General features: G+C 37.8%; 1 protein-coding gene across 1 annotated transcript in view; it reads left to right on the top strand.

The window, feature by feature from the left end:
* The first annotated feature begins 1,549 nt into the window (after window positions 1-1,549).
* LOC103469794 (protein unc-13 homolog B) overlaps window positions 1,550-13,747 on the top strand; it is an 89,042-nt gene continuing 76,844 nt past the window's right edge. Inside the window, exon 1 of the mRNA XM_081610932.1 lies at window positions 1,550-2,066. The gene's annotated coding sequence lies outside the window, so the exon portion shown is untranslated. The remainder of the gene's footprint in view (window positions 2,067-13,747) is intronic.

Below are 13,747 nucleotides of genomic sequence, written 5' to 3' on the forward strand. Positions count from 1 at the left end.
TGATGCTCCGTTGTGCTAATGGCGTTTTAACGAGGCGCAAGTCACATCTCTGTCCACAGGCCACAAAGGAAGAAACATTTTGACCAAAACCGTGGAAAGCTTCATGCTTTTATGACATAATAATCTCCAGTGGAGTAAAAAGAAATTGATAAAAAAAATAAAAATAGGCACAAACGATCAACCTCCAGTTACAGATATGAGACCTTCACGGCAAAAACATGAAACCTTACCAAGTATGTCTGTTTTAGTTTTAGTGCAAATATGTTAGTTCACATGAAACTAAAAGTAACTTTTTAGTAAGAAACGGGAGCTCGGATTAGGTCAGTGATTCCTTAATGTTTTGTGAGGAAATGCTGCTTTTTTTGCAGATTATTTCACTTCTAACATTGGAAAAGTTTTGTTACAAGTGAAATAATCTGCAAATAAACCAATTCTTTAAAATCAAAGTTAAGGAATTATTGACTTAAAACAAGTTCCTGTATTTTGCAGAAAAGATACATATGAGTTAGTTTTGTCTTATTTCAAGTGTAAAAACATATTTGCACTAGAAAAAACTTGGTTAGATTTTGTGTTTTTGCACCCTTTGTTGTTCATAATTGTTGTAGTCAAAAATAAATCTTCAGATTATAATTCAGTTAAATAAAAGATTTCATCCTTTTACATGATTATTTCATTATCTGGAATAATTAAATTATTCTTCCTTCAATTAAGTGCCCCTAACTCCAGATTTTGCACTTTTATTGCACATTTTATTTTATTTTCAAGGTTTTTAATCTCATATTTTTATGGCCGGTTATGTATGTCAGCATGAGATTGCCTCATAATTTCTTCTGGATTAACAAAATCCCACATAATTTAACCAAATCTTCACCAGTCACCTTTTTTATTGAAGCTACATCCACTTTTTCTTCTTCTATGGTGTCCGGTTGCGCTGATTAAACAGTATTTTTCTGTGTTTCTTGTAAAAATCGATGCATAATGTGCATTTGCATCCTCAAATCTAGTTACAAGAACATTTCGGCAAGATGTGGGAGCTTGTTTTAAGTCAAAAATGTTTTAATATTGACAAAATGTTCTGGTTCCACTGGTAGATTTTTTCACCTATTGTCTTATTTCAAGTGTACTTAATGTAGAGCGTAAATTTTGTTTTTGCTATGCAGTCTTTATTGTGTATATTTGTTGTAGTTTTTATGTTTTAAATGTAAATTTATCATGTTTTTAAGATTTTTAATCTAGTATTTATATGGACGGTTATGTATGTCAGCGTGAGATTACCTCATAACTTCCCCTAGATTAACAAAGTCCCACCTAACCTAATCGTTACAAATCACCTTTTTCTGCTGAAGCTACATCCATTTTTTCTTCTTCTGTGGTGTCCAGTTGCACTGATAAAGCAGTATTTAACTGTATTTCTGGCAGAAATCGATGCGTAATGTGCATGTGCGTCCTCTGCTCTGGCATATGTGTATCAGCTGGAGTGTGAAAAGTGAAAACTGATAAGAACAGAAGGAGGTGAGAGAGAGAGAGAGACAGAGAGAGAGAGAGAGACGGTGAGCGAGAGGGAGGAGAGGTAGCGCTGGAGATGTTGCGCTTCTGTCAGCTGTGCAACAAGCTGCGATCAGCGGAGCTAATGGGAGGAGAAGGAGGGAAAAAAGAGTAAAAATCATTAAGCAGATAGAGGAGGATGAGAGAAGGAGGGAGCGACAGAGTGAAACGGTGAGAGAAAAAAGAGGAGGAGGAGACGTCGCGGTTTGAGCTGGGTGGAAGAGACGCTGAGAGCCGCGATCCAGAAACAGGAGCGTCGTTCAGGATGTGCAGGGAAAGTCACGCCCGTCAACATCCCAGACCTGGAAAACCCGGCAACTTTTCTTCTTTTCCTACATCAACACTTGATGCACGAAAGTCTCTGAATTCATTATGAATCTAAACGGATTATGGATCATCTTGAAGGCTTTTTCCCGCAACATTTTTTAAGTAGAAGCGCCGTCGGTCTGTCGGCGTTGATGTGGGATTTTAGTGTTTTTCTGGAAGCTTGGATTGCTGTCTGAAAGTTTGACTGATTTCAGGTAGGTGTTCTCTCAGAAAATGCATGAAAGAGACTAAAATGAAGAGCTTCAAGCTTCTTCTGAGCTGGTTAGACGTCAAATAAATTAACATTTTGCAACCAATACTCAATTAGAAAAGTCTGTATCTATTTTGTGTGATCAAAACAAAACACATTTCCTCTCTTTGCCATCTCACTCTCCAACTAAAAAGTTATTTTTTACGAAACAAAACTTTTCCCCTGTTCCCTTCCAGCCGCCTCTTTTTTCACTTCCAAACTATTTTTATTTATATTCTGTCCTCTTTCTGCTCCTAATTCCCTCCACCGGCTGCTCTTACTTGGCATTTACCTTGGAGGAAGAAAAATGGAAACCAAAAATAAAGTCTGTGCAGCCTCTGCAAACTGCTCACTAATCGTGACGCCTCAGTCGCGTAGCAAGTTGAGGTTTCAGAGCTGGAAGTCTCAGATATTCAGGGTCATAAAATATTAATTAGTGCTGTTGGCTTATTGGCTAAATACTCGGCCTGTAAGTTAGGACTTTTGCTGAAGGTAAACTGGAGAAGTGATGTGATGTGAGTCATGTAGAAATATTAAAATTTTATTTTTTTTGGAAGTGAAGCAGCCTTAAAAATGAAAATAATAATAATAAACTGCTGTCAGGATAGTGCCTTTCAAAATAAAAGTGAGCTGGATTTGTATTACAGAAGTGAGGGTCTCCTATAAAAAAGTATATGTAATGCAGCCAACACTTCAGATTTAGTAAAGGATGTTTTTACATGGATAACTGCATCAATGCGGAGTGAAATGGAGGCAGTCGAACAAGTTCAGCGCTGCTAAAACAAGCCAAAGTTTGATTAAACCACCCTGGATGTCTGGATGATGTCTTCACTGTGAAATCAAAATTACATGGATGAAAATATGGCCTACCTGCAAGCAAGAAGGTTAAAATCTTTCATAATGTACATGTAGCAAAAAGCTAAAATCAGTTAATCACATGATAAATTAAAATGAGCTGAATGATTTCCACTTGCACGATTTATCGTTTTTCTCTTTCTACCTAAAAACTGGTTGACAAAAGTCTTCAATCTGGTTCTTTGGTGCCAACTGGCCCTTTTTCTGAAGGACAGTTTTGTTTACAGACTTCATAAGTGATTTTATTTGCTGTTTTATTTATTTTGGATATTTAAAATGTCTTCCAGTTCCAGAGTTAAATGTTTATTAGAATTAAAAATTTTAGATCTTTGAGAATCATTCAGCAAACTTTGTTACTATGACATGCTCTCTCCATAACTTTTAGGTTAATTGGTCTCTTTTCTTTAGGTGTAAGTGTGTGAATGAATGTCTACGTTGCCATGTCCCGGACTGGTGACTCTTCTAGGTTCTTTCTCTCCTCTTGCCCAATCCAATAGGCACCAGTGCCCTTTGACCCTGCAAAGATAAGCGACTGCCAACAATGGATGGATAGTTTTATGATCTTTTCATACTTGGTAGTTTGGTACTTTTCAGTTCGATTTGGGAACAAAACTGCAAATCTTTTTCACTTTCAGCTGATGTGGATCTCTTTCAAACTGCAATGTGTCAAACCAAACACTTTGAAAAGCCTGTTCCCCTCCTCGCCTGTGGGGGCGCTGCACCAAGAACCCCTGAAGGAAACAACTTGAACACCACAGAAGAAGACACAGCTTCCTTTTTCATAAAATAACTAAAGTGGAGTGTCAGACTGAGGGAATCTCTTTTGTCTTTGGTTAAAGAGAATTGCTAGCGCTACAGTAGTTAGCACGTTTATTTTGGCCGTATTTACCCAGAATGCCCTGTTCTGTGGTCCGTTTCCTGGTTTTAAAATGAATGACAGACAGATTGATTATGAAATTTCTAAGCACAACAGGAGTCGTTCTATCAGTTGGTAATTCTAATAAAGTCAAATTAGTTTAATTTTGATTTATTATTATTATTATTTTTCAGAAAATGCTCTGATTTGTATATTGGTCTCCAGGATTCGTCTGTATATTTTCATGTGTTTATTTCTGAACGAGGCCTTTAAAACACGCCTGACCTGAACCAATCGCAGCAGCGCTAATTGCATCTGGTCCGAACAGAATTACAATGAGCCCCATGTTTATCCCAAATAATCACCTGTAATCAGGTCAGGAAGCCGTTTATTACCAGTCATGCTCTGGTGTAAAGTCACATTCAAAAACACTATAACAACACATTCAGTGTAAGGTTGTTTATTATCACAGGATGGATGCAAAGCTCTTCCCGGATGAATTAAATCATATTTTGCCCAGAGTTATTAAAACTCCACCAATAATTTAATTAGTTATATTAAAAAATATTTGGTTACTTGTGTGTCCAGAGAATAGGAAATTAAAGAGCAAGAGTCATCACGAAGCCACTGCATTCCAGTTTAGGATGTAGAGGTTTTATTAGTGATTAATGGATTTGGTTTTGGAAACTATTTAACAGTTGCGTCTGTTAAACACAGAATCAACACTATTTACAAAAACGAGACTACTGATGGTCACTTTGCTGATTTAAAAAGTATAAAAGCAATTAAAAAGTGAGTTAGATGGAGCAGATTAACTGCTTGTTTAGACGATAACACAAATCATTTCAGTCTAAGAAAATACTCTCGACCTCTTCACATTCAGACCGGCGTACAATGAAGACAATCTCCAGCTCGTCCGCCATTGTTGACATCGCTAATTGTCTGCAGACGTGCGTGAAAAGGAGGCTGATGCTGCGAAAGGCCACAACGATTTCCATGCCATCAATCAAACAATGTGTGCATGAACTATGGAGGGGTGAAAGTCTAAGCCATGCAGGCATTCACTCAATGGACACACTGACATTTATATGTGCCACATATAGGACACAGTCATTTAAAATTCCAGTTTCCACCTGATGCTGACTCACTAGTGGCAAAATGTCAAGATATTTCTGGACAAAGTGAAATCTGTGTTGGAGCACTATTTAGTTTTAGTTTAAGCTACTTTTTTCATAAATCTCAGATACAAAGTGTATATACTTGAAGATATAGGTTTGAGACTTTTAATTTGAAGTAAAGCAGGAAGTAGCTCTTTAGTTATTGTTCAGTCTCCTGGAAAAGACGACCGGTTAAATCAGTGGTCCCCAACTACGGCCCGCCGCCACATTTGGTCCGGCCCCCTGAACAATACCAGAGAACATTCAGATTTTTTTTCATATATTGTATTGTCCGGTTTATATGTGGATTTTTCTTCAACCACCAGGGGGCTCTTTAGCAGGAAGTGTGTCCTGTAAACTGTGGGTGTTTTGTTTTGCGTGGCGCATTGCTGCCATCTGTTGGACTTTTAGGGAACTGCTGAACTTTTATGTTATTTAGTCAGTGCGGTTGTTTTTAGCGGTAGAGCAGATGAACACGCGTGTTTGTTATGAACGCCGCATTCCAGGTTTCCCTCAATGAAATATATACTAGTCAGTCCCAGTGACCGTTTCACTAACGGTTTTTGCCCATGTGCTTTCTGGGTAAAAATCAATTGAGAAACGCGCACCCCGGCAACAATTTCCGGCAGCGCAGGTGATAAACGTGTAACACTTATTCTGTTACAAACTGACTCCGGCCCCCCACCAGAGAAGGGAAAAGTTATGTGGCTTCACAGGAAAAAGTTTGGGGACCCCTGGGTTAAATAAAAGTGTTGCATGTTTTGGTGACTGGATTTTCTCCTCATGAAGCAGAAATAATAAAAAAAATTATAAATTGGTAATGGAGTGAATTGAACCAGTAATGGCCAAAACAAAGTTTAAAAAAAAAAATCTAGTTTCTAGTGTAAATATTGGAGTAAACTTGAAATTAGACAAAACTAACTTATAAGTAACTTTAGCAAGGCATAGGAGATTGTTTTAGGTGAATATTTCTTTCACATTGATGAAAAAGTCCTGGTTCCACTGGCTGTTTTATTTATTCACTAGATTATTATAAGTGAAATATTCAGATAATTTCTCTTGCAAGAAGAACTTTTTCATAAATATTAATGGATTATTGACTTAAAACAAGCTCTTAGATCTTCCTGAAAAGTTACTTATGAATTACTTTTGTCTTATTTCAAGAGATTTGCATTAGAAACTAGATAAAAAAAAACTTTATAGGACTTTGTTTTTGCAGGAAAACCTAATGTGTTTGTAGTTTTTTTAGGGTGTTTTCACATCTGATAGTTCTTTAGACTCGGTTAGATTTGGGACAAAATTTGAAATATTTGTTACATTTTCAGTTATGGTTTGTTTTCCCCATGTCAAACAAACCTAACTAATAGAAAAACCAGTTTCCCTCCTCGCCTGTGGGGGCGCTGCATCAAAAACCACTAAAGAAAACGACTTGAAAACTTCTGAAGAAGACAAAATGTAAACAAAAATGAAGTAATGCCAGATTTTAGCCGGTGTAGGATTTTTGTTGTCTTTGGTTATAAAAAAAAAAAACACGAGCCATTTCTCCTTCTAGCGCAAGTTAGCATGTTTGTTGTGATTGCATTTACCCATAATGCCCTGCACTGTAGTCCACTTACTGCTTTTGGAGTGGTTTCTGGTCCATTTGGCGTTCACATATGCATTCAAATCGCACCCTTGTTCACTTCAACCAAACGGAGACCGAGGTTTTAGGTGGACCAAAGTTCACTTCTTTGTTGGTCCACATCAGAGTTCATTTATGCATTCACACCTCCATAAACAAACTGGACTTTCTAGGCCAACAAATCACAAATACATGAACGCAGTCAAACTTATAAATAATGGCCTAATAAGAGCAAAGTACAAGTCTGGTGAATATATGTGATTTAGTACAAGCCTGACAGGTGGTTAATGGACTGAACGCCTTGAAGGAGGTATATGAAGGAATCGGAGGGAACAGTGGTCACTGTGCGCCGTGTTACCGCAACATTAAATGAGTTGAGGGATGGAGGGAGACTGTGTCCTGCAGGGACCATTGTCCAAATGATATGGTGGTACAAAACTGAGAAACTTCTCCAAATTTGACAAAAACAAAATAAATTACTGTAACTTGGTAAACACCAACTCATTTTAAATTGTTTGAACTCTAGGTGGTACATGTTTAAACTCCAGTTCTAGTCTGGTTTGATGAACCATGTAATGCCATTATTGTACTCCCATGATATGACCGTTGGTCTTGTCAAGTTTCCACCACTCTTGGTTTATCACCAGAATCTGAAAGCCACTTGGGAAACTGCTGATCCAACACTAGCAGCCGGTTCTTCCACCTCCTTTGTGTCATGAATATTAGCCATTCCTGCAGTAGTTTGGTGTGAGGATACTTTAGAAAGTACATTTATCTACTCATTTTCTGTGCGTCCTTAAAAAGTCTTAAATTCATGTTAAAAACGTAAGCCTGGGCCTTAAATTTTGCAGTTGGAGGACTATTTAATGTCTTATATTTCTCTTTTCTTTTCTGTCATGCAAAAGTTTGAGTCCTTGCTGACATCTTCATTACGTTATGTGACTCAAGAGGGCTCAATCTACCACTAGCTAGCTGCTAATATGCCCTGGCTAGCTTTCTTGCTAGCCAGAAACCATCCATCATGGTTAAATGCAATTTTAGCACCAGTTATTTATTTATCAGATATATATGTATGCATTTATATTTCTGTCACGATACAGGACATACATTCAATTCATAATGGTCTTAAGAAGGTCGTAAGAAGTAATTTCAGCGACATATGCTCAACATTTACTCATCTTAGCATGTGCTTAGATTAGTATCTGCTAATTTTCTGCTGTAAAGAAGAGGACAAAATCGCATCTCCTCGTCTGGATGAGTAGTTATCACTTTACACTGACTGTACCAAAACAGTTCAACACAAATACATGCATTTTAGATTAATTATGGAAAAAATAGGAAGATGTTGACCAAAGAAGACAAGCTGGAAACTTGGATTGCAGCAGCAGCAAACTTTTGGACACAATAAAGAAGAAACATGTCAGAATGTATGTATAAAATGCTAATAAGTTACCAGACAGATTACGTCTGAAATGCTGGATGATTGTACGTTGGAAACTCTCATTGTTGGAGAATCCAAAGCCCTGAGATGCTAAGTCATGGTGTTGACTGTCCTTCTGCTTCAAACATAAAGTGAAAATGACAAAATTATTGCAAATTGCACAACAATCACAACAAGGAGTCGGCCCGTTTTTCTTGTCTTCCATGTGCCAGAAGAATAGTTTTAAAATCTGAGAGTTTTCCATAATGTTCAATAAATTACAGCGATTAGGAAATCTCAAACAAAAAGACGAGCAATATCAAGAGATTGAGCAGCTGCTTCAGGCAGAGATCTAGACCCGTTTATCAGTCGCCTGAAAGGAGGAAACTTTCCATTTAAACCAGAGGTTTTTTTTCCGTCTTTTCTTTTCTGAATTGGCCGAAACAACAAGCGGCATCGTTGTTTGGCATCTCTTAAATGGCTGAGCGAAACCTAAATCAATTAGCCTCAGGAGGCCGCCCATTGTCATTCGCATCGGGTTACCGATGGCAGCCGGCCAGCGGCGGTTCATGCAAGAGCCGCTCATTTAAGGAAACAAGGAGGGAGAGTCGGGCTGGGATGAAGGAGAAGGCACAGAACCGGCTCATTCGATTTGCTCGGGAAAGTGATTACACTTTCCACTTCCCAACATTCCCCCCGCTCGCTCCGGCACGGCGGCTGCTGAACGGCTCTGCCAGCGTTTCCCTCACTGCAGGTTTATGCAGTGGTGGACAGTAAGACAGTTTAATACTGACTGTTTACTGCAGTATTAAACTTTTTTTTTTTTTTTTTTACTTTGGTGAGAACTTGAGTAATTTTACTATGAAGTATTTTTACTCTTATGTAAATAACATTTCTGGATTTTCTTCCCACGGAGTGAAAAACAAACATGTTTTAAAGACACACCTACAGGTTTTGTTAAAGTTTCATCAGTTTTATATTGAAACAAACTGATTTGGGAAAATGTTTGCTTTTTCTGGTTTTACTTTATAATGATGTTCATGTGGATTATTTTCATTTTGATCTTTGAAATACCAAATTTCCACTTAACCTTATATTTTGGTTTTGACCAGTTTCTCAGTACTTGAGTAAACTTTTTACCAAATACTGTTTTATTTGAGTCATTTCTTCTTCTGTTACTTGAGTACAATGTTTGGCCACATGACCCACCTCTGAGAAATTAAAAATACTATTCAGAAGTACAAGTAATATGTTCAAACATAAGAACATTGCTGTAGTTTTCTGACATTAACGTTTAGAAACTACTCCGTTACAAAAACTCCACACCATCTGCGAAAACTTCAGCATAAGAAAACGATATAAAAACAAACATTTTCGTTATTTTTAGTTTCTCCAAACGTCTCGATGCCGAGTTTGAATGAAAGCAGCAGCTTATCTAGAAACACTCAACGACAACGGCGTAATTCCAAAGTGCAGCACTTAAGTAAATGTACTCTGCTCCTGCTCATCCCAAAGAAAAGTTGTTGCTTCCACTTCACACCCAAATGGTGCAGTTAGGTGTGATATTTATAGAAATAGGACGCTCTTCTTGTGCTTATGAGCAGTTTGTGTTTGAAAAATGACTGAACAGAGGTGGAGTGGTGGTGGTAAATCAATTACAGTGGTGTGCTGGAGAATTAGGCTAATGAAGGTGACAGCAATCCCAGCGCCCCACTCAGCCGTGACTCAATCCACTCGCTGTTTTACTGCAGCCGCTCTTCAGTGATGATGCTGCTCTTCAGGATAACTTAAGGTTGTGCTCCGTTCACAGGCAAGATCCCGCTAAAGTGGTGCTTCGAACATCTGCCTGCATTAACTTTGTACTTGACGACTCATGACTTTGTTTTTAAGAAGAACACGTTTGAATTTATGTTGCCGAACACCAAGGTTGAGGCATTAGGGCCCTTGAATGGATTTCTCATACAGACGTATGAAACATAAATTTGGCAGGAAACTCGTTTGAACTGGTGTGATGTGCATGACGCCACATTAGACTGAATTCAGTGTCACTTATGAAATGCATATTAATCAGTAGCTCCAGTTTCTGTGGCACTTCATACAAAATCAATCCAGTCCTTGCATTTTTTTCATGAAACATTGGGTTTGAGTGATGCCTACTCCCACCTACAGGTGGCGGTATTTCTTATTTCTAGGCCAGTTTTTATAGTACATTTCAGCAACAAGGCATTTTAACACCATAAAAACAGCAGAATAACCAAATATGAGCCAAACAATAAACATTACATTTTGTCAGATGTCATAATCAAATAAACGTAAATATGTTGATTATTGTTCCAGTTCTTATAAATTAAAATAAGTGAGGTTTTAGCCTTGATTTAAAATAACTCAGTGTTTCGGTTGTTTCTGTACGTTTGTTCCAGATTTGTGGTGTATAGAAGCTGAATGCTGCTTCTCCATGTTTGGTTCTGGTTCTGGAACCAAATGCTTCTATCCAAGCACTGCTGAACGGTTCTGTTTCTGTTAGCCTAGCTCACCTTCGACTGTTCACCTTTTTCTCTCTTTGTGTTTTAACTGTTGATGGTAAAAATGGCCAAGCGGAGCCACAACCACCATTTGTTGGCCGCCGTGTTTCTGAATTGTACTAATTCTGCATGAGCTTTTGCTGGTAAAGAGAGAAATTAATCTTTGGATCTCTTTTGTCTCCTTCTCTTTACTCGGTAAAATTGCCAGCCGTCATTGTTATCCGTTTTGCTTCAGTGTCGAACAGCTGTTGCTGGGCTTTGTTTCTGGATTGGCTCTTTCTTTTCCTCTCCTCCAGCTGCCTGCTATTCTTCTAGCTGTCATTCTTTTCTTCTGAATTAAACCTTCCCCTAACGGCCGTATTTACTTTTTATCAGGCACTCCTTGTCACTAACATAACTTCATGCTTGTTGCACAAAAAGCAAATATGCACTTTCTGATTTTTGATAGTCATAGATGCCGTATTTAGCAGAATAGCAGAAGACTGCAGATTTTTATAGCTGCTGCAACTACATTTGTTTTCTAAATGTCACTAAATGCAACTCATGTTGAAGTTCTGAATGCTTTTACTTAAATTATGCATTTGATTAGATAAACCTAGACATGGATTTGAGTTTTGAACTTTGTGATTAACTGACTTTTAAGCTGCTGTTTTGCACATTTGTACATTTTAATATTCAATCCAGGTTTCTACACGTTTAGCAAAATGAAAAACATCTTCACTGCACAATAGTTTCATTATTGTTGGAGTTTTTAAATGTATCCACTGTGTAATGCAGACACACGGTGCAGTTTGTCGTCCGCTTTAGGTTCCTTATGATTCACAGACTGGATGCAACCAGAATTTGTCTGCCTGGTTACAGGAGTGCATTTAAAACGCGGATCAATAAACGTACAGCCTTTTGAAAAGGAAACCTGCTGCGGAGCTTTTACAAGGCTTGGACCAGGCAGAGAGAAAGCCATTACGAAAAAAGGCTTTGACGAAATTGTTGAGCTCAATCTGATTCCTGGAAGGACAATTTCTTAGGCAGCTTTATGAATTCATCATTCATCTGGAGTTACAAAAACGCTGCTTTGCTTAAGGTCAAAGCAGAGTCAGTATGTGAGAATTAGGACTGTCGCAATAAGTAATAATCGATTAATCGCATGATGAATTAAAACAAGCTCAATAATTTCTCTTTTGTTGCCTCTCTTCCAAAAAAAACTGCAGGTTTGGTCTCTAGTAGCCTTTTTTTAAGGATAATTTTCAAATGTCTTAGAGTTTCTTTGTTAAATGTTCATTAGATTTTAAAGCTAAGAATGTTTTCTTCCATTTTATCCCATTATTACATTATATTACTTGAAAATTGTCTCAAAACAACAATATAACTGTTGTTTACTTTGAGACAATTTATCATCAAAATGTGTTATCATGACAGACCTATGAGAAATAATAAATACATTTAAAGAGAAGTTTGTAGTTTATAGAGACGGCAGATGTGTTATTGTAATTTATCCAGTTATAACTTTTTGATTAATGGCGATTTAATAGTTTTACTTCCAAATATGACATCTGTGGAAACTCTTTTATAAATGAGGCTTGAAGCCTCAAGGCAACAGGAGAAAATAAATCCAGGCTCTCATGAGGAGCAAAGGGAAGAAACAGATGGTGGAAATGGTGACCTGCCTGCAGCCCGACTGTTAAAATCAGCCTCTCTCACTCGTGTGACTTATAGAAAAACGCTTTCAAACTTTTTAAAACCAGCAGCTGATGATGATGACTGTGGTTGTGAGGAAGAACTCTTAGATTAGAGGGTTCATTTGGAAAAAAAAAATCAGCATACAAAAATAAAAAAAAGCCTGAAGTTAAATTAGACCAAAGTTCTCTTGTTAATTAGAATGACCAAAATAATTTATATTTGCTAAAAGCAAGAACACTTAGCGAAGTGTTGGTCAGTATCAGGGATAATTATCTTTAAAAGGACAGTGTTATGTAAAATTGACTTTTTGGAACTTTACATCATGTTATAATGTGATTCCCTCGTCATAAACACACCTGGCGTGTTGCTTTGATTCATTCATGTATGTTTGAGAAATCCTTTAGTCTCCATGGCAACCGTTCACTGCCAAAACGCCTGGGTGGACCTAGCTCCGCCTTTGAGATGCAGCTCCTCCTCAGAGATGCAGCTTCCAAGTTTCTGCGTCACAGAGCAGCTCCTTCAGACTAGCCTGCAGCAGTTAGCAAACACCTGGTGGATCTGCTGATCTCATTATAGGAGCCACTTCTCAGTGAAACGCTGCTAAAAAGGTTGCTAAAGGGTTAATAGAGGAGCCATGTTGTGATGACTTCCTGAAGGCGGAGTTTCAGAAAGAGCAGGAGTTTTTAAAGAGACAGAGGCCCAATTTCAAGGCGCTAAATTACAATGTCAAATTTCTTTTAAGTCATAATTAACATATGTAGCATTTTTATAACAACCGGAAGTATCACAGTTACTTGATTGCGCTATAAAATGGCGCTATGTGCCTGGGAAATACATAGCAGCGCCTCTTTACCGTGGATGATGTCAGGGTTTCCTTCCACAAGTTTCTCACAGTAGTTTGCTGGAGTTCTGGTCCGTTTTTCCTGACAGAACTGGTGTATTTTGCAGCCCATCATCCTCAGACATGCCTCTGAGATCGGGGCTTTGTGATGGCCAAAATGTTGACGTTGTTGTCCTTTAACCTCTTTGTGGTTCAAACTGTTTAAAGACGATTATGCCCGATTCTGACCAAATGTTTGTGAACTGCTGAATTTCTGTTACAAAAACGTTGCCAAAACATGTTCTGTGTTTTCTGACATTATCAAATATAAATAATTTTGGTAATTCAAACTAACCTAAAACAAGAAAAAATTTGTCTGATTTAACTTGGTGAGGAAAAAAAGTCTTTTTATTCAGTTTGTCTAAATATCTGGTCTCAACTGTAGACAGTGCCTCAAAAAGTGGTTTCTTTTCATAGTCTGAAATATTTCTCCATTTTTTATCTCAGTTTAAACTCCAACAAGTCGTCTCTGTTTCTTCCAGATGCTTTAAGTTGCTGCCGTGTGACTCAGTGTTTCCAGTGATGCTGTTAGTGGATGAGAAACAACTTGTAGTCAGACCTGAATAAAGGTCTGCAAACCTTTTATCCATTAGCTGAAAACCAAATATTGAGGCGGACTGAAGCAGAATCTGTAAGAACGACCTTCACTCTGTAAACT

The sequence above is a fragment of the Poecilia reticulata genome, chromosome 9 (genome assembly GCF_904066995.2).
Source record: "Poecilia reticulata chromosome 9, P_reticulata-male-v2, whole genome shotgun sequence".
Taxonomy (NCBI): Eukaryota; Metazoa; Chordata; class Actinopteri; order Cyprinodontiformes; family Poeciliidae; genus Poecilia; species Poecilia reticulata.